Source organism: Lepisma saccharinum, chromosome 13 (assembly GCF_977018435.1).
Source record: "Lepisma saccharinum chromosome 13, izLepSacc3.1, whole genome shotgun sequence".
NCBI lineage: Eukaryota > Metazoa > Arthropoda > Insecta > Zygentoma > Lepismatidae > Lepisma > Lepisma saccharinum.
In genome coordinates, this window is record NC_139241.1 from 15,224,629 (window position 1) to 15,250,923 (window position 26,295).

Consider the following 26,295-nt stretch of genomic DNA (forward strand, 5'->3'; position numbering starts at 1 on the left):
GAAAAGGATATATTTTTTTTTAAAAAGATAAAACTTTTAAACAAAATGCCAAGATGACATTTTTTTAAGAATAATGAAAAATAATGTATCTGTAGAACATCCAAGGATTGATTGTGTTCATATTACAAGCAAACGCTTGACTAACTTCTTAAAATACACATTTATGTTAGTCTTAAATCTCGCCTGTACGCTGTTCGAGAAGCTCCAACTAATCCACAGTTTCCAGGCCCCACTGAGTCCAAGTGGTAGCTTCTGATTAATTATCATCGTGAATGGATCTAAATCTTAAACATCTGCATAAGTCATAGCCATGAATTTTGAACGTGGCCCACGGTATTCATCACCATATGTGTGTTATTTGATGTACATTTTGAACCACTGAGCAGATTCTAATGCACAATAAAGAGAATGACACACATTTAAAGAACACGCGTAGTTACAAAACACACAAATAATCACAAACTATCAAACGTCAAGTATCAGAATGTGTTTTAAACAAATCTGAAAAGAAACATGTTTCAAACGCTTTGTTTAAACATTTGAAATAAACAAAGAAATATGTTTTAAACGGAGAAAACATATTGTTTAAATCACTTTGTTTTGATCATGCTAACTCTGTTTCCATACAATCCTCCCTGTGAAGTCATTTCCATGTTCGGCTTCGTTGTGAAATGACAAGAGCATTTGGAAATTTAGCAGGAAGCGCCCATACAGATCCTCCTGCCTGCAAATTTCAGAAGGTGAGAGATTATCAAGCTGAGCAAGAGCACACATTTCCACCTACAGTTTTCGTTGTGTTTGCTAATCGGGCTCAGTTTGTACCAAGCCTTTATAAAAAATAATAATAGACTCGTTTGTTGTTCCCCTCCACGGAAATCTTTAGTAAAAGGCGAAAGATTTTTGGGTATGAAGGGAAACCAGAGTTGTTTCCAGGCCACCAATTTTTCCTAGCCTATGTTGCAGTTCAATTCACTGCTCATGGGAACGTGTAGGTTCCGTAGGAAATCGCTGTTTTACTTGTTGAAATATAAAACCTCGTTTTGTGTGATTTTCGTTTCTTAAAACGAGAAAATAAGGATATAAATCCGTGCCGATTTCTAATTTGCGTCATGTGCACGGACCAACGTACACAAATGATAAACCGACAGCAAATTCTGCCATCTCTCGGCCACCATTTCAACTAGTGGGAACTTGTACTTTGGCAACACATTCCATTTCACGAAGAATTTTCAGTTTACCTGTTCTCATATGCAACACGATTACACTTTCGGGTTTCTCCCACAGGCATGCTTAATAATGTTTCGTAAAGAAACCACACCGAAGCAGGAAAGAAAATTACCGCAGTTATTTCGGTTATGACGGGTCACTTTCATGTCGTGCGATTCTTGCACGTATATATGTAGTGATGGAATCTCGAAATTTAGTATAGATTGGGCAATAGCCATGAATATAAAACAAGATAGTTCCGTGGAAATTACTTAACGTAATAATTCTCGGCATCAAAGCAAGTTACATTTCGACAATTGTAAATTGGAGAGAAAGAAATAAGTAAAAGGAATTTTGTGTTCCAAAATTTCCTTTCATACGCTAACGACTTGTTTTTCACAATGTTACTTCCATACAGGGTTGGCAAATTTGTGTTCTTTTGTTTGTTTTAACATGCTTTTAATGTTGATTTGTCGAAATGGATATATTTTTTTTAAAAAAAATAAAACTTTTAAACAAAATGCCAAGATGACAATTTTTTAAGAATAATGAAAAATAATGTATCTGTTGAATATCCAAGGATTGATTGTGTTCATATTACAAGCAAACGCTTGACTAACTTCTTAAAATTCACATTTATGTTAGTCTTAAATCTCGCCTGTACGCTGTTCGAGAAGCTCCAACTAATCCACAGTTTCCAGGCCCCACTGTGTCCAAGTGGTAGCTTCTGATTAATTATCATCGTGAATGGATCTAAATCTTAAACATCTCCATAAATCATAGCCAAGAATTTTAAACGTGGCCCACGGTATTCATCACCATATGTGTGTTATTTGATGTACATTTTGAACCACTGAGCTGATTCTAATGCACAATAAAGAGAATGATACTCATTTAAAGAAAACGCGTAGTTACAAAACACACAAATAATCACAAACTATCAAACGTCAAGTATCAAAATTTGTTTTAAACAAATCTGAAAAGAAACATGTTTCAAACGCTTTGTTTAAACATTTGAAATAAACAAAGAAATATGTTTTAAACGGAGAAAACATATTGTTTAAAACACTTTGTTTTGATCATGCTAACTCTGTTTCCATACAATCCTCCCTGTGAAGTCATTTCCATGTTCGGCTTCGTTTGTGAAATGACAAGAGCATTTGGAAATTTAGCAGCAAGCGCCCATACAGATCCTCCTGCCTGCAAATTTCAGAAGGTGAGAGATTATTAGGCTGAGCAAGAGCACACATTTCCACCTACAGTTTTCGTTGTGTTTGCTAATCGGGCTCAGTTTGTACCAAGCCTTTATAAAAAATAATATTAGACTCGTTTGTTGTTCCCCTCCACGGAAATCTTTAGTAAAAGGCGAAAGATTTTTGCGTATGAAGGGAAACCAGAGTTGTTTCCAGGCCTTTTTTTTTTTTTTTTTCCCGTTCATCCGTTTAGAGGGTTATGTCCCTCTCTTCGGTATTTCCAGGCCACCAATGTTTCCTAGCCTATGTTGCAGTTCTATTCACTGCTCATGGGAACGTGTAGGTTCCGTAGGAAATTGCTGTTTTACTTGCTGAAACATAAAACCTCGTTTTGTGTGATTTTCGTTTCTTAAAACGAGAGAATAAGGATATAAATCCGTGCCGATTTCTAATTTGCGTCATGTGCACGGACCAACGTACACAAATGATAAACCGACAGCAAATTCTGCCATCTCTCGGACACCATTTCAACTAGTGGGAACTTGTATTTTGGCAAAAAATTCCATTTCACGAAGATTTTTCAGTTTATCTGTTCTCATATGCAACACGATTACACTTTCGGTTTTCTCCCACAGGCATGCTTAATAATGTTTCGTAAAGAAACCAAACCGAAGCAAGAAAGAAAATTACCGCAGTTATTTCGGTTGTGACGGGTCACTTTCATGTCATGCGATTCTTGCACGTATATATGTAATGATGGAATCTCGAAATTTACTATAGATTGGGAAATAGCCATGAATATAAAACAAGATAGTTCCGTGGAAATTACTTAACGTAATAATTCTCGGCATCAAAGCAAGTTACATTTCGACAATTGTAAATTAGAGAGAAAGAAATAAGTAAAAGGAATTTTGTGTTCCAAAATTTCCTATCGTACGCTAACGACTTCTTTTTCACAATGTTACTTCCATACAGGGTTGGCAAATTTGTGTTCTTTTGTTTGTTTTAACATGCTTTTAATGTTGATTTGTCGAAAAGGATATATTTTTTTTTAAAAAAATAAAACTTTTAAACAAAATGCCAAGATGACAATTTTTTAAGAATAATGAAAAATAATGTATCTGTAGAACGTCCAAGGATTGATTGTGTTCATATTACAAGCAAACGCTTGACTAACTTCTTAAAATACACATTTATGTTAGTCTTAAATCTCTCCTGTACGCTGTTCGAGAAGCTCGAACTAATACACAGTTTCCAGGCCTCACTGAGTCCAAGTGGTAACTTCTGATTAATTATCATCGTGAATGGATCTAAATCTTAAACATCTGCATAAATCATAGCCAAGAATTTTAAACGTGGCCCACGGTATTCATCACCATATGTGTGTTATTTGATGTACATTTTGAACCACTGAGCTGATTCTAATGCACAATAAAGAGAATGATACTCATTTAAAGAAAACGCGTAGTTACAAAACACACAAATAATCACAAACTATCAAACGTCAAGTATCAAAATTTGTTTTAAACAAATCTGAAAAGAAACATGTTTCAAAAGCTTTGTTTAAACATTTGAAATAAACAAAGAAATATGTTTTAAACGGAGAAAACATATTGTTTAAAACACTTTGTTTTGATCATGCTAACTCTGTTTCCATACAATCCTCCCTGTGAAGTCATTTCCATGTTCGGCTTCGTTTGTGAAATGACAAGAGCATTTGGAAATTTAGCAGCAAGCGCTAACGTGTAGGTTCCGTTGGAAATTGCTGTTTTACTTGCTGAAACATAAAACCTCGTTTTGTGTGATTTTCGTTTCTTAAAACGAGAGAATAAGGATATAAATCCGTGCCGATTTCTAATTTGCGTCATGTGCACGGAGCAACGTACACAAATGATAAACCGACAGCAAATTCTGCCATCTCTCGGACACCATTTCAACTAGTGGGAACTTGTATTTTGGCAACAAATTCCATTTCACGAAGATTTTTCAGTTTATCTGTTCTCATATGCAACACGATTACACTTTCGGTTTTCTCCCACAGGCATGCTTAATAATGTTTCGTAAAGAAACCAAACCGAAGCAAGAAAGAAAATTACCGCAGTTATTTCGGTTGTGACGGGTCACTTTCATGTCATGCGATTCTTGCACGTATATATGTAGTGATGGAATCTCGAAATTTACTATAGATTGGGAAATAGCCATGAATATAAAACAAGATAGTTCCGTGGAAATTACTTAACGTAATAATTCTCGGCATCAAAGCAAGTTACATTTCGACAATTGTAAATTAGAGAGAAAGAAATAAGTAAAAGGAATTTTGTGTTCCAAAATTTCCTATCGTACGCTAACGACTTCTTTTTCACAATGTTACTTCCATACAGGGTTGGCAAATTTGTGTTCTTTTGTTTGTTTTAACATGCTTTTAATGTTGATTTGTCGAAAAGGATATATTTTTTTTAAAAAAAATAAAACTTTTAAACAAAATGCCAAGATGACATTTTTTTAAGAATAATGAAAAATAATGTATCTGTAGAATATCCAAGGATTAACTGTGTTCATATTACAAGCAAACGCTTGACTAACTTCTTAAAATACACATTTAAGTTAGTCTTAAATCTCGCCTGTACGCTGTTCGAGAAGCTCCAACTAATCCACAGTTTCCAGGCCCCAGTGAGTCCAAGTGGTAGCTTCTGATTAATTATCATCGTGAATGGATATAAATCTTAAGCATCTGCATAAATCATAGCCATGAATTTTAAACGTGGCCCACGGTATTCATCACCTTATGTGTGTTATTTGATGTACATTTTGAACCACTGAGCTGATTCTAATGCACAATAAAGAGAATGATACTCATTTAAAGAAAACGCGTAGTTACAAAACACACAAATAATCACAAACTATCAAACGTCAAGTATCAAAATGTGTTTTAAACAAATCTGAAAAGAAACATGTTTCAAACGCTTTGTTTAAACATTTGAAATAAACAAAGAAATATGTTTTAAACGGAGAAAACATATTGTTTAAAACACTTTGTTTTGATCATGCTAACTCTGTTTCCATACAATCCTCCCTGTGAAGTCATTTCCATGTTCGGCTTCGTTTGTGAAATGACAAGAGCATTTGGAAATTTAGCAGGAAGCGCCCATACAGATCCTCCTGCCTGCAAATTTCAGAAGGTGAGAGATTATCAAGCTGAGCAACAGCACACATTTCCACCTACAGTTTTCGTTGTGTTTGCTAATCGGGCTCAGTTTGTACCAAGCCTTTATAAAAAATAATAATAGACTCGTTTGTTGTTCCCCTCCACGGAAATCTTTAGTAAAAGGCGAAAGATTTTTGCGTATGAAGGGAAACCAGAGTTGTTTCCAGGCCACCAATTTTTCCTAGCCTATGTTGCAGTTCAATTCACTGCTCATGGGAACGTGTAGGTTCCGTAGGAAATCGCTGTTTTACTTGTTGAAATATAAAACCTCGTTTTGTGTGATTTTCGTTTCTTAAAACGAGAAAATAAGGATATAAATCCGTGCCGATTTCTAATTTGCTTCATGTGCACGGACCAACGTACACAAATGATAAACCGACAGCAAATTCTGCCATCTCTCGGCCACCATTTCAACTAGTGGGAACTTTGGCAACACATTCCATTTCACGAAGAATTTTCAGTTTACCTGTTCTCATATGCAACACGATTACACTTTCGGGTTTCTCCCACAGGCATGCTTAATAATGTTTCGTAAAGAAACCACACCGAAGCAGGAAAGAAAATTACCGCAGTTATTTCGGTTATGACGGGTCACTTTCATGTCGTGCGATTCTTGCACGTATATATGTAGTGATGGAATCTCGAAATTTACTATAGATTGGGCAATAGCCATGAATATAAAACAAGATAGTTCCGTGGAAATTACTTAACGTAATAATTCTCGGCATCAAAGCAAGTTACATTTCGACAATTGTAAATTGGAGAGAAAGAAATAAGTAAAAGGAATTTTGTGTTCCAAAATTTCCTTTCATACGCTAACGACTTGTTTTTCACAATGTTACTTCCATACAGGGTTGGCAAATTTGTGTTCTTTTGTTTGTTTTAACATGCTTTTAATGTTGATTTGTCGAAATGGATATATTTTTTTTAAAAAAAATAAAACTTTTAAACAAAATGCCAAGATGACAATTTTTTAAGAATAATGAAAAATAATGTATCTGTAGAATATCCAAGGATTGATTGTGTTCATATTACAAGCAAACGCTTGACTAACTTCTTAAAATTCACATTTATGTTAGTCTTAAATCTCGCCTGTACGCTGTTCGAGAAGCTCCAACTAATCCACAGTTTCCAGGCCCCACTGAGTCCAAGTGGTAGCTTCTGATTAATTATCATCGTGAATGGATCTAAATCTTAAACATCTCCATAAATCATAGCCAAGAATTTTAAACGTGGCCCACGGTATTCATCATTATATGTGTGTTATTTGATGTACATTTTGAACCACTGAGCTGATTCTAATGCACAATAAAGAGAATGATACTCATTTAAAGAAAACGCGTAGTTACAAAACACACAAATAATCACAAACTATCAAACGTCAAGTATCAAAATTTGTTTTAAACAAATCTGAAAAGAAACATGTTTCAAACGCTTTGTTTAAACATTTGAAATAAACAAAGAAATATGTTTTAAACGGAGAAAACATATTGTTTAAAACACTTTGTTTTGATCATGCTAACTCTGTTTCCATACAATCCTCCCTGTGAAGTCATTTCCATGTTCGGCTTCGTTTGTGAAATGACAAGAGCATTTGGAAATTTAGCAGCAAGCGCCCATACAGATCCTCCTGCCTGCAAATTTCAGAAGGTGAGAGATTATCAAGCTGAGCAAGAGCACACATTTCCACCTACAGTTTTCGTTGTGTTTGCTAATCGGGCTCAGTTTGTACCAAGCCTTTATATAAAAAAAAAAAATTAGACTCGTTTGTTGTTCCCCTCCACGGAAATCTTTAGTAAAAGGCGACAGATTTTTGCGTATGAAGGGAAACCAGAGTTGTTTCCAGGCCACCAATTTTTCCTAGCCTATGTTGCAGTTCTAATCACTGCTCATGGGAACGTGTAGGTTCCGTAGGAAATTGCTGTTTTACTTGCTGAAACATAAAACCTCGTTTTGTGTGATTTTCGTTTCTTAAAACGAGAGAATAAGGATATAAATCCGTGCCGATTTCTAATTTGCGTCATGTGCAATGACCAACGTACACAAATGATAAACCGACAGCAAATTCTGCCATCTCTCGGCCACCATTTCAACTAGTGGGAACTTGTACTTTGGCAACAAATTCCATTTCACGAAGATTTTTCAGTTTATCTGTTCTCATATGCAACACGATTACATTTTCGGGTTTCTCCCACAGGCATGCTTAATAATGTTTCGTAAAGAAACCAAACCGAAGCAAGAAAGAAAATTACCGCAGTTATTTCGGTTGTGACGGGTCACTTTCATGTCATGCGATTCTTGCACGTATATATGTAGTGATGGAATCTCGAAATTTACTATAGATTGGGAAATAGCCATGAATATAAAACAAGATAGTTCCGTGGAAATTACTTAACGTAATAATTCTCGGCATCAAAGCAAGTTACATTTCGACAATTGTAAATTAGAGAGAAAGAAATAAGTAAAAGGAATTTTGTGTTCCAAAATTTCCTATCGTACGCTAACGACTTCTTTTCACAATGTTACTTCCATACAGGGTTGGCAAATTTGTGTTCTTTTGTTTGTTTTAACATGCTTTTAATGTTGATTTGTCGAAAAGGATATATTTTTTTTTAAAAAAATAAAACTTTTAAACAAAATGCCAAGATGACAATTTTTTAAGAATAATGAAAAATAATGTATCTGTAGAACGTCCAAGGATTGATTGTGTTCATATTACAAGCAAACGCTTGACTAACTTCTTAAAATACACATTTATGTTAGTCTTAAATCTCTCCTGTACGCTGTTCGAGAAGCTCGAACTAATACACAGTTTCCAGGCCTCACTGAGTCCAAGTGGTAGCTTCTGATTAATTATCATCGTGAATGGATCTAAATCTTAAACATCTGCATAAATCATAGCCATGAATTTTAAACGTGGCCCACGGTATTCATCACCATATGTGTGTTATTTGATGTACATTTTGAACCACTGAGCTGATTCTAATGCACAATAAAGAGAATGATACTCATTTAAAGAAAACGCGTAGTTACAAAACACACAAATAATCACAAACTATCAAACATCAAGTATCAGAATGTGTTTTAAACAAATCTGAAAAGAAACATGTTTCAAACGCTTTGTTTAAACATTTGAAATAAACAAAGAAATATGTTTTAAACGGAGAAAACATATTGTTTAAAACACTTTGTTTTGATCATGCTAACTCTGTTTCCATACAATCCTCCCTGTGAAGTCATTTCCATGTTCGGCTTCGTTGTGAAATGACAAGAGCATTTGGAAATTTAGCAGCAAGCGCCCATACAGATCCTCCTGCCTGCAAATTTCAGAAGGTGAGAGATTATCAAGCTGAGCAAGAGCACACATTTCCACCTACAGTTTTCGTTGTGTTTGCTAATCGGCCTCAGTTTGTACCAAGCCTTTATAAAAAATAATATTAGACTCGCTTGTTGTTCCCCTCCACGGAAACCTTTAGTAAAAGGCGAAAGATTTTTGCGTATGAAGGGAAACCAGAGTTGTTTCCAGGCCACCAATTTTTCCTAGCCTATGTTGCAGTTCTATTCACTGCTCATGGGAACGTGTAGGTTCCGTAGGAAATTGCTGTTTTACTTGCTGAAACATAAAACCTCGTTTTGTGTGATTTTCGTTTCTTAAAACGAGAGAATAAGGATATAAATCCGTGCCGATTTCTAATTTGCGTCATGTGCACGGAGCAACGTACACAAATGATAAACCGACAGCAAATTCTGCCATCTCTCGGCCACCGTTTCAACTAGTGGGAACTTGTATTTTGGCAACAAATTCCATTTCACGAAGATTTTTCAGTTTATCTGTTCTCATATGCAACACGATTACACTTTCGGGTTTCTCCCACAGGCATGCTTAATAATGTTTCGTAAAGAAACCAAACCGAAGCAAGAAAGAAAATTACCGCAGTTATTTCGGTTGTGACGGGTCACTTTCATGTCATGCGATTCTTGCACGTATATATGTAGTGATGGAATCTCGAAATTTACTATAGATTGGGAAATAGCCATGAATATAAAACAAGATAGTTCCGTGGAAATTACTTAACGTAATAATTCTCGGCATCAAAGCAAGTTACATTTCGACAATTGTAAATTAGAGAGAAAGAAATAAGTAAAAGGAATTTTGTGTTCCAAAATTTCCTATCGTACGCTAACGACTTCTTTTTCACAATGTTACTTCCATACAGGGTTGGCAAATTTGTGTTCTTTTGTTTGTTTTAACATGCTTTTAATGTTGATTTGTCGAAAAGGATATATTTTTTTTAAAAAAATAAAACTTTTAAACAAAATGCCAAGATGACAATTTTTTAAGAATAATGAAAAATAATGTATCTGTAGAACGTCCAAGGATTGATTGTGTTCATATTACAAGCAAACGCTTGACTAACTTCTTAAAATACACATTTATGTTAGTCTTAAATCTCTCCTGTACGCTGTTCGAGAAGCTCGAAATAATACACAGTTTCCAGGCCTCACTGAGTCCAAGTGGTAGCTTCTGATTAATTATCATCGTGAATGGATCTAAATCTTAAACATCTGCATAAATCATAGCCAAGAATTTTAAACGTGGCCCACGGTATTCATCACCATATGTGTGTTATTTGATGTACATTTTGAACCACTGAGCTGATTCTAATGCACAATAAAGAGAATGATACTCATTTAAAGAAAAGGCGTAGTTACAAAACACACAAATAATCACAAACTATCAAACGTCAAGTATCAAAATTTGTTTTAAACAAATCTGAAAAGAAACATGTTTCAAACGCTTTGTTTAAACATTTGAAATAAACAAAGAAATATGTTTTAAACGGAGAAAACATATTGTTTAAAACACTTTGTTTTGATCATGCTAACTCTGTTTCCATACAATCCTCCCTGTGAAGTCATTTCCATGTTCGGCTTCGTTTGTGAAATGACAAGAGCATTTGGAAATTTAGCAGCAAGCGCCCATACAGATCCTCCTGCCTGCAAATTTCAGAAGGTGAGAGATTATCAAGCTGAGCAAGAGCACACATTTCCACCTACAGTTTTCGTTGTGTTTGCTAATCGGGCTCAGTTTGTACCAAGCCTTTATAAAAAAAAAAAAAAATAGACTCGTTTGTTGTTCCCCTCCACGGAAATCTTTAGTAAAAGGCGAAAGATTTTTGCGTATGAAGGGAAACCAGAGTTGTTTCCAGGCCACCAATTTTTCCTAGCCTATGTTGCAGTTCTAATCACTGCTCATGGGAACGTGTAGGTTCCGTAGGAAATTGCTGTTTTACTTGCTGAAACATAAAACCTCGTTTTGTGTGATTTTCGTTTCTTAAAACGAGAGAATAAGGATATAAATCCGTGCCGATTTCTAATTTGCGTCATGTGCAATGACCAACGTACACAAATGATAAACCGACAGCAAATTCTGCCATCTCTCGGCCACCATTTCAACTAGTGGGAACTTGTACTTTGGCAACAAATTCCATTTCACGAAGATTTTTCAGTTTATCTGTTCTCATATGCAACACGATTACACTTTCGGGTTTCTCCCACAGGCATGCTTAATAATGTTTCGTAAAGAAACCAAACCGAAGCAAGAAAGAAAATTACCGCAGTTATTTCGGTTGTGACGGGTCACTTTCATGTCATGCGATTCTTGCACGTATATATGTAGTGATGGAATCTCGAAATTTACTATAGATTGGGAAATAGCCATGAATATAAAACAAGATAGTTCCGTGGAAATTACTTAACGTAATAATTCTCGGCATCAAAGCAAGTTACATTTCGACAATTGTAAATTAGAGAGAAAGAAATAAGTAAAAGGAATTTTGTGTTCCAAAATTTCCTATCGTACGCTAACGACTTCTTTTTCACAATGTTACTTCCATACAGGGTTGGCAAATTTGTGTTCTTTTGTTTGTTTTAACATGCTTTTAATGTTGATTTGTCGAAAAGGATATATTTTTTTTAAAAAAAATAAAACTTTTAAACAAAATGCCAAGATGACAATTTTTTAAGAATAATGAAAAATAATGTATCTGTAGAACGTCCAAGGATTGATTGTGTTCATATTACAAGCAAACGCTTGACTAACTTCTTAAAATACACATTTATGTTAGTCTTAAATCTCTCCTGTACGCTGTTCGAGAAGCTCGAACTAATACACAGTTTCCAGGCCTCACTGAGTCCAAGTGGTAGCTTCTGATTAATTATCATCGTGAATGGATCTAAATCTTAAACATCTGCATAAATCATAGCCATGAATTTTAAACGTGGCACACGGTATTCATCACCATATGTGTGTTATTTGATGTACATTTTGAACCACTGAGCAGATTCTAATGCACAATAAAGAGAATGATACTCATTTAAAGAAAACGCGTAGTTACAAAACACACAAATAATCACAAACTATCAAACATCAAGTATCAGAATGTGTTTTAAACAAATCTGAAAAGAAACATGTTTCAAACGCTTTGTTTAAACATTTGAAATAAAAAAAGAAATATGTTTTAAACGGAGAAAACATATTGTTTAAAACACTTTGTTTTGATCATGCTAACTCTGTTTCCATACAATCCTCCCTGTGAAGTCATTTCCATGTTCGGCTTCGTTGTGAAATGACAAGAGCATTTGGAAATTTAGCAGCAAGCGCCCATACAGATCCTCCTGCCTGCAAATTTCAGAAAGTGAGAGATTATCAAGCTGAGCAAGAGCACACATTTCCACCTACAGTTTTCGTTGTGTTTGCTAATCGGCCTCAGTTTGTACCAAGCCTTTATAAAAAATAATATTAGACTCGTTTGTTGTTCCCCTCCACGGAAATCTTTAGTAAAAGGCGAAAGATTTTTGCGTATGAAGGGAAACCAGAGTTGTTTCCAGGCCACCAATTTTTCCTAGCCTATGTTGCAGTTCTATTCACTGCTCATGGGAACGTGTAGGTTCCGTAGGAAATTGCTGTTTTACTTGTTGAAACATAAAACCTCGTTTGTGTGATTTTCGTTTCTTAAAACGAGAGAATAAGGATATAAATCCGTGCCGATTTCTAATTTGCGTCATGTGCACGGACCAACGTACACAAATGATAAACCGACAGCAAATTCTGCCATCTCTCGGCCACCATTTCAACTAGTGGGAACTTGTACTTTGGCAACAAATTCCATTTCACGAAAAATTTTCAGTTTATCTGTTCTCATATGCAACAGGATTACACTTTCGGGTTTCTCCCACATACATGCTTAATGATGTTTCGTAAAGAAACCAAACCGAAGCAAGAAAGAAAATTACCGCAGTTATTTCGGTTGTGAAGGGTCACTTTCATGTCATGCGATTCTTGCACGTATAGATGTAGTGATGGAATCTCGAAATTTACTATAGATTGGGCAATAGCCATGAATATAAAACAAGATAGTTCCGTGGAAATTACTTAACGTAATAATTCTCGGCATCAAAGCAAGTTACATTTCGACAATTGTAAATTAGAGAGAAAGAAATAAGTAAAAGGAATTTTGTGTTCCAAAATTTCCTATCATACGCTAACGACTTCTTTTTCACAATGTTACTTCCATACAGGGTTGGCAAATTTGTGTTCTTTTGTTTGTTTTAACATGCTTTTAATGTTGATTTGTCGAAAAGGATATATTTTTTTTTAAAAAACAAAACTTTTAAACAAAATGCCAAGATGACATTTTTTTAAGAATAATGAAAAATAATGTATCTGTAGAACATCCAAGGATTGATTGTGTTCATATTACAAGCAAACGCTTGACTAACTTCTTAAAATACACATTTATGTTAGTCTTAAAACTCTCCTGTACGCTGTTCGAGAAACTCGAACTAATCCACAGTTTCCAGGCCCCACTGAGTCCAAGTGGTAGCTTCTGATTAATTATCATCGTGAATGGATCTAAATTTTAAACATCTGCATAAATCATAGCCAAGAATTTTAAACGTGGCCCACGGTATTCATCACCATATGTGTGTTATTTGATGTACATTTTGAACCACTGAGCTGATTCTAATGCACAATAAAGAGAATGATACTCATTTAAAGAAAACGCGTAGTTACAAAACACACAAATAATCACAAACTATCAAACATCAAGTATCAGAATGTGTTTTAAACAAATCTGAAAAGAAACATGTTTCAAACGCTTTGTTTAAACATTTGAAATAAACAAAGAAATATGTTTTAAACGGAGAAAACATATTGTTTAAAACACTTTGTTTTGATCATGCTAACTCTGTTTCCATACAATCCTCCCTGTGAAGTCATTTCCATGTTCGGCTTCGTTGTGAAATGACAAGAGCATTTGGAAATTTAGCAGCAAGCGCCCATACAGATCCTCCTGCCTGCAAATTTCAGAAGGTGAGAGATTATCAAGCTGAGCAAGAGCACACATTTCCACCTACAGTTTTCGTTGTGTTTGCTAATCGGCCTCAGTTTGTACCAAGCCTTTATAAAAAATAATATTAGACTCGCTTGTTGTTCCCCTCCACGGAAACCTTTAGTAAAAGGCGAAAGATTTTTGCGTATGAAGGGAAACCAGAGTTGTTTCCAGGCCACCAATTTTTCCTAGCCTATGTTGCAGTTCTATTCACTGCTCATGGGAACGTGTAGGTTCCGTAGGAAATTGCTGTTTTACTTGCTGAAACATAAAACCTCGTTTTGTGTGATTTTCGTTTCTTAAAACGAGAGAATAAGGATATAAATCCGTGCCGATTTCTAATTTGCGTCATGTGCACGGAGCAACGTACACAAATGATAAACCGACAGCAAATTCTGCCATCTCTCGGCCACCGTTTCAACTAGTGGGAACTTGTATTTTGGCAACAAATTCCATTTCACGAAGATTTTTCAGTTTATCTGTTCTCATATGCAACACGATTACACTTTCGGGTTTCTCCCACAGGCATGCTTAATAATGTTTCGTAAAGAAACCAAACCGAAGCAAGAAAGAAAATTACCGCAGTTATTTCGGTTGTGACGGGTCACTTTCATGTCATGCGATTCTTGCACGTATATATGTAGTGATGGAATCTCGAAATTTACTATAGATTGGGAAATAGCCATGAATATAAAACAAGATAGTTCCGTGGAAATTACTTAACGTAATAATTCTCGGCATCAAAGCAAGTTACATTTCGACAATTGTAAATTAGAGAGAAAGAAATAAGTAAAAGGAATTTTGTGTTCCAAAATTTCCTATCGTACGCTAACGACTTCTTTTTCACAATGTTACTTCCATACAGGGTTGGCAAATTTGTGTTCTTTTGTTTGTTTTAACATGCTTTTAATGTTGATTTGTCGAAAAGGATATATTTTTTTTAAAAAAATAAAACTTTTAAACAAAATGCCAAGATGACAATTTTTTAAGAATAATGAAAAATAATGTATCTGTAGAACGTCCAAGGATTGATTGTGTTCATATTACAAGCAAACGCTTGACTAACTTCTTAAAATACACATTTATGTTAGTCTTAAATCTCTCCTGTACGCTGTTCGAGAAGCTCGAAATAATACACAGTTTCCAGGCCTCACTGAGTCCAAGTGGTAGCTTCTGATTAATTATCATCGTGAATGGATCTAAATCTTAAACATCTGCATAAATCATAGCCAAGAATTTTAAACGTGGCCCACGGTATTCATCACCATATGTGTGTTATTTGATGTACATTTTGAACCACTGAGCTGATTCTAATGCACAATAAAGAGAATGATACTCATTTAAAGAAAAGGCGTAGTTACAAAACACACAAATAATCACAAACTATCAAACGTCAAGTATCAAAATTTGTTTTAAACAAATCTGAAAAGAAACATGTTTCAAACGCTTTGTTTAAACATTTGAAATAAACAAAGAAATATGTTTTAAACGGAGAAAACATATTGTTTAAAACACTTTGTTTTGATCATGCTAACTCTGTTTCCATACAATCCTCCCTGTGAAGTCATTTCCATGTTCGGCTTCGTTTGTGAAATGACAAGAGCATTTGGAAATTTAGCAGCAAGCGCCCATACAGATCCTCCTGCCTGCAAATTTCAGAAGGTGAGAGATTATCAAGCTGAGCAAGAGCACACATTTCCACCTACAGTTTTCGTTGTGTTTGCTAATCGGGCTCAGTTTGTACCAAGCCTTTATAAAAAAAAAAAAAAATAGACTCGTTTGTTGTTCCCCTCCACGGAAATCTTTAGTAAAAGGCGAAAGATTTTTGCGTATGAAGGGAAACCAGAGTTGTTTCCAGGCCACCAATTTTTCCTAGCCTATGTTGCAGTTCTAATCACTGCTCATGGGAACGTGTAGGTTCCGTAGGAAATTGCTGTTTTACTTGCTGAAACATAAAACCTCGTTTTGTGTGATTTTCGTTTCTTAAAACGAGAGAATAAGGATATAAATCCGTGCCGATTTCTAATTTGCGTCATGTGCAATGACCAACGTACACAAATGATAAACCGACAGCAAATTCTGCCATCTCTCGGCCACCATTTCAACTAGTGGGAACTTGTACTTTGGCAACAAATTCCATTTCACGAAGATTTTTCAGTTTATCTGTTCTCATATGCAACACGATTACACTTTCGGGTTTCTCCCACAGGCATGCTTAATAATGTTTCGTAAAGAAACCAAACCGAAGCAAGAAAGAAAATTACCGCAGTTATTTCGGTTGTGACGGGTCACTTTCATGTCATGCGATTCTTGCACGTATATATGTAGTGATGGAATCTCGAAATTTACTATAGATTGGGAAATAGCCATGAATATAAAACAAGATAGTTCCGTGGAAATTACTTAACGTAATAATTCTCGGCATCAAAGCAAGTTACATTTCGACAATTGTAAATTAGAGAGAAAGAAATAAGTAAAAGGAATTTTGTGTTCCAAAATTTCCTATCGTACGCTAACGACTTCTTTTTCACAATGTTACTTCCATACAGGGTTGGCAAATTTGTGTTCTTTTGTTTGTTTTAACATGCTTTTAATGTTGATTTGTCGAAAAGGATATATTTTTTTTAAAAAAAATAAAACTTTTAAACAAAATGCCAAGATGACAATTTTTTAAGAATAATGAAAAATAATGTATCTGTAGAACGTCCAAGGATTGATTGTGTTCATATTACAAGCAAACGCTTGACTAACTTCTTAAAATACACATTTATGTTAGTCTTAAATCTCTCCTGTACGCTGTTCGAGAAGCTCGAACTAATACACAGTTTCCAGGCCTCACTGAGTCCAAGTGGTAGCTTCTGATTAATTATCATCGTGAATGGATCTAAATCTTAAACATCTGCATAAATCATAGCCATGAATTTTAAACGTGGCACACGGTATTCATCACCATATGTGTGTTATTTGATGTACATTTTGAACCACTGAGCAGATTCTAATGCACAATAAAGAGAATGATACTCATTTAAAGAAAACGCGTAGTTACAAAACACACAAATAATCACAAACTATCAAACATCAAGTATCAGAATGTGTTTTAAACAAATCTGAAAAGAAACATGTTTCAAACGCTTTGTTTAAACATTTGAAATAAAAAAAGAAATATGTTTTAAACGGAGAAAACATATTGTTTAAAACACTTTGTTTTGATCATGCTAACTCTGTTTCCATACAATCCTCCCTGTGAAGTCATTTCCATGTTCGGCTTCGTTGTGAAATGACAAGAGCATTTGGAAATTTAGCAGCAAGCGCCCATACAGATCCTCCTGCCTGCAAATTTCAGAAAGTGAGAGATTATCAAGCTGAGCAAGAGCACACATTTCCACCTACAGTTTTCGTTGTGTTTGCTAATCGGCCTCAGTTTGTACCAAGCCTTTATAAAAAATAATATTAGACTCGTTTGTTGTTCCCCTCCACGGAAATCTTTAGTAAAAGGCGAAAGATTTTTGCGTATGAAGGGAAACCAGAGTTGTTTCCAGGCCACCAATTTTTCCTAGCCTATGTTGCAGTTCTATTCACTGCTCATGGGAACGTGTAGGTTCCGTAGGAAATTGCTGTTTTACTTGTTGAAACATAAAACCTCGTTTGTGTGATTTTCGTTTCTTAAAACGAGAGAATAAGGATATAAATCCGTGCCGATTTCTAATTTGCGTCATGTGCACGGACCAACGTACACAAATGATAAACCGACAGCAAATTCTGCCATCTCTCGGCCACCATTTCAACTAGTGGGAACTTGTACTTTGGCAACAAATTCCATTTCACGAAAAATTTTCAGTTTATCTGTTCTCATATGCAACAGGATTACACTTTCGGGTTTCTCCCACATACATGCTTAATGATGTTTCGTAAAGAAACCAAACCGAAGCAAGAAAGAAAATTACCGCAGTTATTTCGGTTGTGAAGGGTCACTTTCATGTCATGCGATTCTTGCACGTATAGATGTAGTGATGGAATCTCGAAATTTACTATAGATTGGGCAATAGCCATGAATATAAAACAAGATAGTTCCGTGGAAATTACTTAACGTAATAATTCTCGGCATCAAAGCAAGTTACATTTCGACAATTGTAAATTAGAGAGAAAGAAATAAGTAAAAGGAATTTTGTGTTCCAAAATTTCCTATCATACGCTAACGACTTCTTTTTCACAATGTTACTTCCATACAGGGTTGGCAAATTTGTGTTCTTTTGTTTGTTTTAACATGCTTTTAATGTTGATTTGTCGAAAAGGATATATTTTTTTTTAAAAAACAAAACTTTTAAACAAAATGCCAAGATGACATTTTTTTAAGAATAATGAAAAATAATGTATCTGTAGAACATCCAAGGATTGATTGTGTTCATATTACAAGCAAACGCTTGACTAACTTCTTAAAATACACATTTATGTTAGTCTTAAAACTCTCCTGTACGCTGTTCGAGAAACTCGAACTAATCCACAGTTTCCAGGCCCCACTGAGTCCAAGTGGTAGCTTCTGATTAATTATCATCGTGAATGGATCTAAATTTTAAACATCTGCATAAATCATAGCCAAGAATTTTAAACGTGGCCCACGGTATTCATCACCATATGTGTGTTATTTGATGTACATTTTGAATCACTGAGCTGATTCTAATGCACAATAAAGAGAATGATACTCATTTAAAGAAAACGCGTAGTTACAAAACACACAAATAATCACAAACTATCAAACGTCAAGTATCAAAATTTGTTTTAAACAAATCTGAAAAGAAACATGTTTCAAACGCTTTGTTTAAACATTTGAAATAAACAAAGAAATATGTTTTAAACGGAGAAAACATATTGTTTAAAACACTTTGTTTTGATCATGCTAACTCTGTTTCCATACAATCCTCCCTGTGAAGTCATTTCCATGTTCGGCTTCGTTTGTGAAATGACAAGAGCATTTGGAAATTTAGCAGCAAGCGCTAACGTGTAGGTTCCGTTGGAAATTGCTGTTTTACTTGCTGAAACATAAAACCTCGTTTTGTGTGATTTTCGTTTCTTAAAACGAGAGAATAAGGATATAAATCCGTGCCGATTTCTAATTTGCGTCATGTGCACGGACCAACGTACACAAATGATAAACCGACAGCAAATTCTGCCATCTCTCGGCCACCATTTCAACTAGTGGGAACTTGTACTTTGGCAACAAATTCCATTTCACGAAGATTTTTCAGTTTATCTGTTCTCATATGCAACAGGATTACACTTTCGGGTTTCTCCCACAGGCATGCTTAATAATGTTTCGTAAAGAAACCAAACCGAAGCAAGAAAGAAAATTACCGCAGTTATTTCGGTTGTGACGGGTCACTTTCATGTCATGCGATTCTTGCACGTATATATGTAGTGATGGAATCTCGAAATTTACTATAGATTGGGAAATAGCCATGAATATAAAACAAGATAGTTCCGTGGAAATTACTTAACGTAATAATTCTCGGCATCAAAGCAAGTTACATTTCGACAATTGTAAATTAGAGAGAAAGAAATAAGTAAAAGGAATTTTGTGTTCCAAAATTTCCTATCGTACGCTAACGACTTCTTTTTCACAATGTTACTTCCATACAGGGTTGGCAAATTTGTGTTCTTTCGTTTGTTTTAACATGCTTTTAATGTTGATTTGTCGAAAAGGATATATTTTTTTTAAAAAAATAAAACTTTTAAACAAAATGCCAAGATGACAATTTTTTAAGAATAATGAAAAATAATGTATCTGTAGAACATCCAAGGATTGATTGTGTTCATATTACAAGCAAACTCTTGACTAACTTCTTAAAATACACATTTATGTTAGTCTTAAATCTCTCCTGTACGCTGTTCGAGAAGCTCGAACTAATCCACAGTTTCCAGGCTTCACTGAGTCCAAGTGGTAGCTTCTGATTAATTATCATCGTGAATGGATCTAAATCTTAAACATCTGCATAAATCATAGCCATGAATTTTAAACGTGGCCCACGGTATTCATCACCATATGTGTGTTATTTGATGTACATTTTGAACCACTGAGCAGATTCTAATGCACAATAAAGAGAATGATACTCATTTAAAGAAAACGCGTAGTTACAAAACACACAAATAATCACAAACTATCAAACGTCAAGTATCAAAATTTGTTTTTAACAAATCTGAAAAGAAACATGTTTCAAACGCTTTGTTTAAACATTTGAAATAAACAAAGAAATATGTTTTAAACGGAGAAAACATATTGTTTAAAACACTTTGTTTTGATCATGCTAACTCTGTTTCCATACAATCCTCCCTGTGAAGTCATTTCCATGTTCGGCTTCGTTTGTGAAATGACAAGAGCATTTGGAAATTTAGCAGCAAGCGCCCATACAGATCCTCCTGCCTGCAAATTTCAGAAGGTGAGAGATTATCAAGCTGAGCAGGAGCACACATTTCCACCTACAGTTTTCGTTGTGTTTGCTAATCGGGCTCAGTTTGTACCAAGCCTTTATAAAAAATAATATTAGACTCGTTTGTTGTTCCCCTCCACGGAAATCTTTAGTAAAAGGCGAAAGATTTTTGCGTATGAAGGGAAACCAGAGTTGTTTCCAGGCCACCAATTTTTCCTAGCCTATGTTGCAGTTCTATTCACTGCTCATGGGAACGTATAGGTTCCGTAGGAAATTGCTGTTTTACTTGCTGAAACATAAAACCTCGTTTTGTGTGATTTTCGTTTCTTAAAACGAGAGAATAAGGATATAAATCCGTGCCGATTTCTAATTTGCGTCATGTGCACGGACCAACGTACACAAATGATAAACCGACAGCAAATTCTGCCATCTCTCGGCCACCATTTCAACTAGTGGGAACTTGTACTTTGGCAACAAATTCCATTTCACGAAGATTTTTCAGTTTATCTGTTCTCATATGCAACAGGATTACACTTTCGGGTTTCTCCCACAGGCATGCTTAATAATGTTTCGTAAAGAAACCAAACCGAAGCAAGAAAGAAAATTACCGCAGTTATTTCGGTTGTGACGGGTCACTTTCATGTCATGCGATTCTTGCACGTATATATGTAGTGATGGAATCTCGAAATTTACTATAGATTGGGCAATAGCCATGAATATAAAACAAGATAGTTCCGTGGAAATTACTTAACGTAATAATTCTCGGCATCAAAGCAAGTTACATTTCGACAATTGTAAATTAGAGAGAAAGAAATAAGTAAAAGGAATTTTGTGTTCCAAAATTTCCTATCGTACGCTAACGACTTCTTTTTCACAATGTTACTTCCATACAGGGTTGGCAAATTTGTGTTCTTTTGTTTGTTTTAACATGCTTTTAATGTTGATTTGTCGAAAAGGATATATTTTTTAAAAAAATAAAACTTTTAAACAAAATGCCAAGAAGACAATTTTTTAAGAATAATGAAAAATAATGTATCTGTAGAACATCCAAGGATTGATTGTGTTCATATTACAAGCAAACGCTTGACTAACTTCTTAAAATACACATTTATGTTAGTCTTAAATCTCTCCTGTACGCTGTTCGAGAAGCTCGAACTAATACACAGTTTCCAGGCCTCACTGAGTCCAAGTGGTAGCTTCTGATTAATTATCATCGTGAATGGATCTAAATCTTAAACATCTGCATAAATCATCGCCATGAATTTTAAACGTGGCACACGGTATTCATCACCATATGTGTGTTATTTGATGTACATTTTGAACCACTGAGCTGATTCTAATGCACAATAAAGAGAATGATACTCATTTAAAGAAAACGCGTAGTTACAAAACACACAAATAATCACAAACTATCAAACATCAAGTATCAGAATGTGTTTTAAACAAATCTGAAAAGAAACATGTTTCAAACGCTTTGTTTAAACATTTGAAATAAACAAAGAAATATGTTTTAAACGGAGAAAACATATTGTTTAAAACACTTTGTTTTGATCATGCTAACTCTGTTTCCATACAATCCTCCCTGTGAAGTCAATTCCATGTTCGGCTTCGTTGTGAAATGACAAGAGCATTTGGAAATTTAGCAGCAAGCGCCCATACAGATCCTCCTGCCTGCAAATTTCAGAAGGTGAGAGATTATCAAGCTGAGCAAGAGCACACATTTCCACCTACAGTTTTCGTTGTGTTTGCTAATCGGCCTCAGTTTGTACCAAGCCTTTATAAAAAATAATATTAGACTCGCTTGTTGTTCCCCTCCACGGAAATCTTTAGTAAAAGGCGAAAGATTTTTGCGTATGAAGGGAAACCAGAGTTGTTTCCAGGCCACCAATTTTTCCTAGCCTATGTTGCAGTTCTATTCACTGCTCATGGGAACGTGTAGGTTCCGTAGGAAATTGCTGTTTTACTTGTTGAAACATAAAACCTCGTTTTGTGTGATTTTCGTTTCTTAAAACGAGAGAATAAGGATATAAATCCGTGCCGATTTCTAATTTGCGTCATGTGCACGGACCAACGTACACAAATGATAAACCGACAGCAAATTCTGCCATCTCTCGGCCACCATTTCAACTAGTGGGAACTTGTACTTTGGCAACAAATTCCATTTCACGAAAAATTTTCAGTTTATCTGTTCTCATATGCAACAGGATTACACTTTCGGGTTTCTCCCACATACATGCTTAATGATGTTTCGTAAAGAAACCAAACCGAAGCAAGAAAGAAAATTACCGCAGTTATTTCGGTTGTGAAGGGTCACTTTCATGTCATGCGATTCTTGCACGTATAGATGTAGTGATGGAATCTCGAAATTTACTATAGATTGGGCAATAGCCATGAATATAAAACAAGATAGTTCCGTGGAAATTACTTAACGTAATAATTCTCGGCATCAAAGCAAGTTACATTTCGACAATTGTAAATTAGAGAGAAAGAAATAAGTAAAAGGAATTTTGTGTTCCAAAATTTCCTATCATACGCTAACGACTTGTTTTTCACAATGTTACTTCCATACAGGGTTGGCAAATTTGTGTTCTTTTGTTTGTTTTAACATGCTTTTAATGTTGATTTGTCGAAAAGGATATATTTTTTTTTAAAAAACAAAACTTTTAAACAAAATGCCAAGATGACATTTTTTTAAGAATAATGAAAAATAATGTATCTGTAGAACATCCAAGGATTGATTGTGTTCATATTACAAGCAAACGCTTGACTAACTTCTTAAAATACACATTTATGTTAGTCTTAAAACTCTCCTGTACGCTGTTCGAGAAACTCGAACTAATCCACAGTTTCCAGGCCTCACTGAGTCCAAGTGGTAGCTTCTGATTAATTATCATCGTGAATGGATCTAAATTTTAAACATCTGCATAAATCATAGCCAAGAATTTTAAACGTGGCCCACGGTATTCATCACCATATGTGTGTTATTTGATGTACATTTTGAACCACTGAGCTGATTCTAATGCACAATAAAGAGAATGATACTCATTTAAAGAAAACGCGTAGTTACAAAACACACAAATAATCACAAACTATCAAACGTCAAGTATCAAAATTTGTTTTAAACAAATCTGAAAAGAAACATGTTTCAAACGCTTTGTTTAAACATTTGAAATAAACAAAGAAATATGTTTTAAACGGAGAAAACATATTGTTTAAAACACTTTGTTTTGATCATGCTAACTCTGTTTCCATACAATCCTCCCTGTGAAGTCATTTCCATGTTCGGCTTCGTTTGTGAAATGACAAGAGCATTTGGAAATTTAGCAGCAAGCGCTAACGTGTAGGTTCCGTTGGAAATTGCTGTTATACTTGCTGAAACATAAAACCTCGTTTTGTGTGATTTTCGTTTCTTAAAACGAGAGAATAAGGATATAAATCCGTGCCGATTTCTAATTTGCGTCATGTGCACGGACCAACGTACACAAATGATAAACCGACAGCAAATTCTGCCATCTCTCGGCCACCATTTCAACTAGTGGGAACTTGTACTTTGGCAACAAATTCCATTTCACGAAGATTTTTCAGTTTATCTGTTCTCATATGCAACAGGATTACACTTTCGGGTTTCTCCCACAGGCATGCTTAATAATGTTTCGTAAAGAAACCAAACCGAAGCAAGAAAGAAAATTACCGCAGTTATTTCGGTTGTGACGGGTCACTTTCATGTCATGCGATTCTTGCACGTATATATGTAGTGATGGAATCTCGAAATTTACTATAGATTGGGAAATAGCCATGAATATAAAACAAGATAGTTCCGTGGAAATTACTTAACGTAATAATTCTCGGCATCAAAGCAAGTTACATTTCGACAATTGTAAATTAGAGAGAAAGAAATAAGTAAAAGGAATTTTGTGTTCCAAAATTTCCTATCGTACGCTAACGACTTCTTTTTCACAATGTTACTTCCATACAGGGTTGGCAAATTTGTGTTCTTTCGTTTGTTTTAACATGCTTTTAATGTTGATTTGTCGAAAAGGATATATTTTTTTTAAAAAAATAAAACTTTTAAACAAAATGCCAAGATGACAATTTTTTAAGAATAATGAAAAATAATGTATCTGTAGAACATCCAAGGATTGATTGTGTTCATATTACAAGCAAACTCTTGACTAACTTCTTAAAATACACATTTATGTTAGTCTTAAATCTCTCCTGTACGCTGTTCGAGAAGCTCGAACTAATCCACAGTTTCCAGGCTTCACTGAGTCCAAGTGGTAGCTTCTGATTAATTATCATCGTGAATGGATCTAAATCTTAAACATCTGCATAAATCATAGCCATGAATTTTAAACGTGGCCCACGGTATTCATCACCATATGTGTGTTATTTGATGTACATTTTGAACCACTGAGCAGATTCTAATGCACAATAAAGAGAATGATACTCATTTAAAGAAAACGCGTAGTTACAAAACACACAAATAATCACAAACTATCAAACGTCAAGTATCAAAATTTGTTTTTAACAAATCTGAAAAGAAACATGTTTCAAACGCTTTGTTTAAACATTTGAAATAAACAAAGAAATATGTTTTAAACGGAGAAAACATATTGTTTAAAACACTTTGTTTTGATCATGCTAACTCTGTTTCCATACAATCCTCCCTGTGAAGTCATTTCCATGTTCGGCTTCGTTTGTGAAATGACAAGAGCATTTGGAAATTTAGCAGCAAGCGCCCATACAGATCCTCCTGCCTGCAAATTTCAGAAGGTGAGAGATTATCAAGCTGAGCAGGAGCACACATTTCCACCTACAGTTTTCGTTGTGTTTGCTAATCGGGCTCAGTTTGTACCAAGCCTTTATAAAAAATAATATTAGACTCGTTTGTTGTTCCCCTCCACGGAAATCTTTAGTAAAAGGCGAAAGATTTTTGCGTATGAAGGGAAACCAGAGTTGTTTCCAGGCCACCAATTTTTCCTAGCCTATGTTGCAGTTCTATTCACTGCTCATGGGAACGTGTAGGTTCCGTAGGAAATTGCTGTTTTACTTGCTGAAACATAAAACCTCGTTTTGTGTGATTTTCGTTTCTTAAAACGAGAGAATAAGGATATAAATCCGTGCCGATTTCTAATTTGCGTCATGTGCACGGACCAACGTACACAAATGATAAACCGACAGCAAATTCTGCCATCTCTCGGCCACCATTTCAACTAGTGGGAACTTGTACTTTGGCAACAAATTCCATTTCACGAAGATTTTTCAGTTTATCTGTTCTCATATGCAACAGGATTACACTTTCGGGTTTCTCCCACAGGCATGCTTAATAATGTTTCGTAAAGAAACCAAACCGAAGCAAGAAAGAAAATTACCGCAGTTATTTCGGTTGTGACGGGTCACTTTCATGTCATGCGATTCTTGCACGTATATATGTAGTGATGGGATCTCGAAATTTACTATAGATTGGGCAATAGCCATGAATATAAAACAAGATAGTTCCGTGGAAATTACTTAACGTAATAATTCTCGGCATCAAAGCAAGTTACATTTCGACAATTGTAAATTAGAGAGAAAGAAATAAGTAAAAGGAATTTTGTGTTCCAAAATTTCCTATCGTACGCTAACGACTTCTTTTTCACAATGTTACTTCCATACAGGGTTGGCAAATTTGTGTTCTTTTGTTTGTTTTAACATGCTTTTAATGTTGATTTGTCGAAAAGGATATATTTTTTTAAAAAAATAAAACTTTTAAACAAAATGCCAAGAAGACAATTTTTTAAGAATAATGAAAAATAATGTATCTGTAGAACATCCAAGGATTGATTGTGTTCATATTACAAGCAAACGCTTGACTAACTTCTTAAAATACACAT

At 35.0% G+C, this 26,295-nt stretch overlaps 13 non-coding genes across 13 annotated transcripts; all 13 read right to left on the reverse strand.

Annotated features, from left to right (window-relative positions):
• Window positions 1-808: 808 nt before the first annotated feature.
• LOC145997702 (U5 spliceosomal RNA) lies at window positions 809-926 on the reverse strand. The gene has a single exon (XR_014443098.1). It is a non-coding gene; the product is annotated as a U5 spliceosomal RNA (small nuclear RNA).
• Window positions 927-2,490: 1,564 nt separating this feature from the next.
• On the reverse strand, window positions 2,491-2,608 carry LOC145997506 (U5 spliceosomal RNA). Its single transcript, XR_014442910.1, has one exon. It is a non-coding gene; the product is annotated as a U5 spliceosomal RNA (small nuclear RNA).
• A 3,038-nt stretch (window positions 2,609-5,646) lies between these two features.
• On the reverse strand, window positions 5,647-5,764 carry LOC145997639 (U5 spliceosomal RNA). Its single transcript, XR_014443037.1, has one exon. It is a non-coding gene; the product is annotated as a U5 spliceosomal RNA (small nuclear RNA).
• Window positions 5,765-7,322: 1,558 nt separating this feature from the next.
• Window positions 7,323-7,443, reverse strand: LOC145997832 (U5 spliceosomal RNA). The gene has a single exon (XR_014443221.1). It is a non-coding gene; the product is annotated as a U5 spliceosomal RNA (small nuclear RNA).
• A 1,566-nt stretch (window positions 7,444-9,009) lies between these two features.
• LOC145997795 (U5 spliceosomal RNA) lies at window positions 9,010-9,123 on the reverse strand. Its single transcript, XR_014443186.1, has one exon. It is a non-coding gene; the product is annotated as a U5 spliceosomal RNA (small nuclear RNA).
• A 1,563-nt stretch (window positions 9,124-10,686) lies between these two features.
• On the reverse strand, window positions 10,687-10,807 carry LOC145997728 (U5 spliceosomal RNA). Its single transcript, XR_014443124.1, has one exon. It is a non-coding gene; the product is annotated as a U5 spliceosomal RNA (small nuclear RNA).
• Window positions 10,808-12,374: 1,567 nt separating this feature from the next.
• LOC145997666 (U5 spliceosomal RNA) lies at window positions 12,375-12,488 on the reverse strand. Its single transcript, XR_014443062.1, has one exon. It is a non-coding gene; the product is annotated as a U5 spliceosomal RNA (small nuclear RNA).
• A 1,565-nt stretch (window positions 12,489-14,053) lies between these two features.
• LOC145997796 (U5 spliceosomal RNA) lies at window positions 14,054-14,167 on the reverse strand. The gene has a single exon (XR_014443187.1). It is a non-coding gene; the product is annotated as a U5 spliceosomal RNA (small nuclear RNA).
• Window positions 14,168-15,730: 1,563 nt separating this feature from the next.
• LOC145997729 (U5 spliceosomal RNA) lies at window positions 15,731-15,851 on the reverse strand. The gene has a single exon (XR_014443125.1). It is a non-coding gene; the product is annotated as a U5 spliceosomal RNA (small nuclear RNA).
• A 1,567-nt stretch (window positions 15,852-17,418) lies between these two features.
• Window positions 17,419-17,532, reverse strand: LOC145997667 (U5 spliceosomal RNA). The gene has a single exon (XR_014443063.1). It is a non-coding gene; the product is annotated as a U5 spliceosomal RNA (small nuclear RNA).
• A 2,967-nt stretch (window positions 17,533-20,499) lies between these two features.
• LOC145997508 (U5 spliceosomal RNA) lies at window positions 20,500-20,617 on the reverse strand. The gene has a single exon (XR_014442912.1). It is a non-coding gene; the product is annotated as a U5 spliceosomal RNA (small nuclear RNA).
• Window positions 20,618-22,181: 1,564 nt separating this feature from the next.
• On the reverse strand, window positions 22,182-22,295 carry LOC145997710 (U5 spliceosomal RNA). Its single transcript, XR_014443106.1, has one exon. It is a non-coding gene; the product is annotated as a U5 spliceosomal RNA (small nuclear RNA).
• A 2,968-nt stretch (window positions 22,296-25,263) lies between these two features.
• On the reverse strand, window positions 25,264-25,381 carry LOC145997509 (U5 spliceosomal RNA). The gene has a single exon (XR_014442913.1). It is a non-coding gene; the product is annotated as a U5 spliceosomal RNA (small nuclear RNA).
• Between the last annotated feature and the right edge of the window lie 914 nt (window positions 25,382-26,295).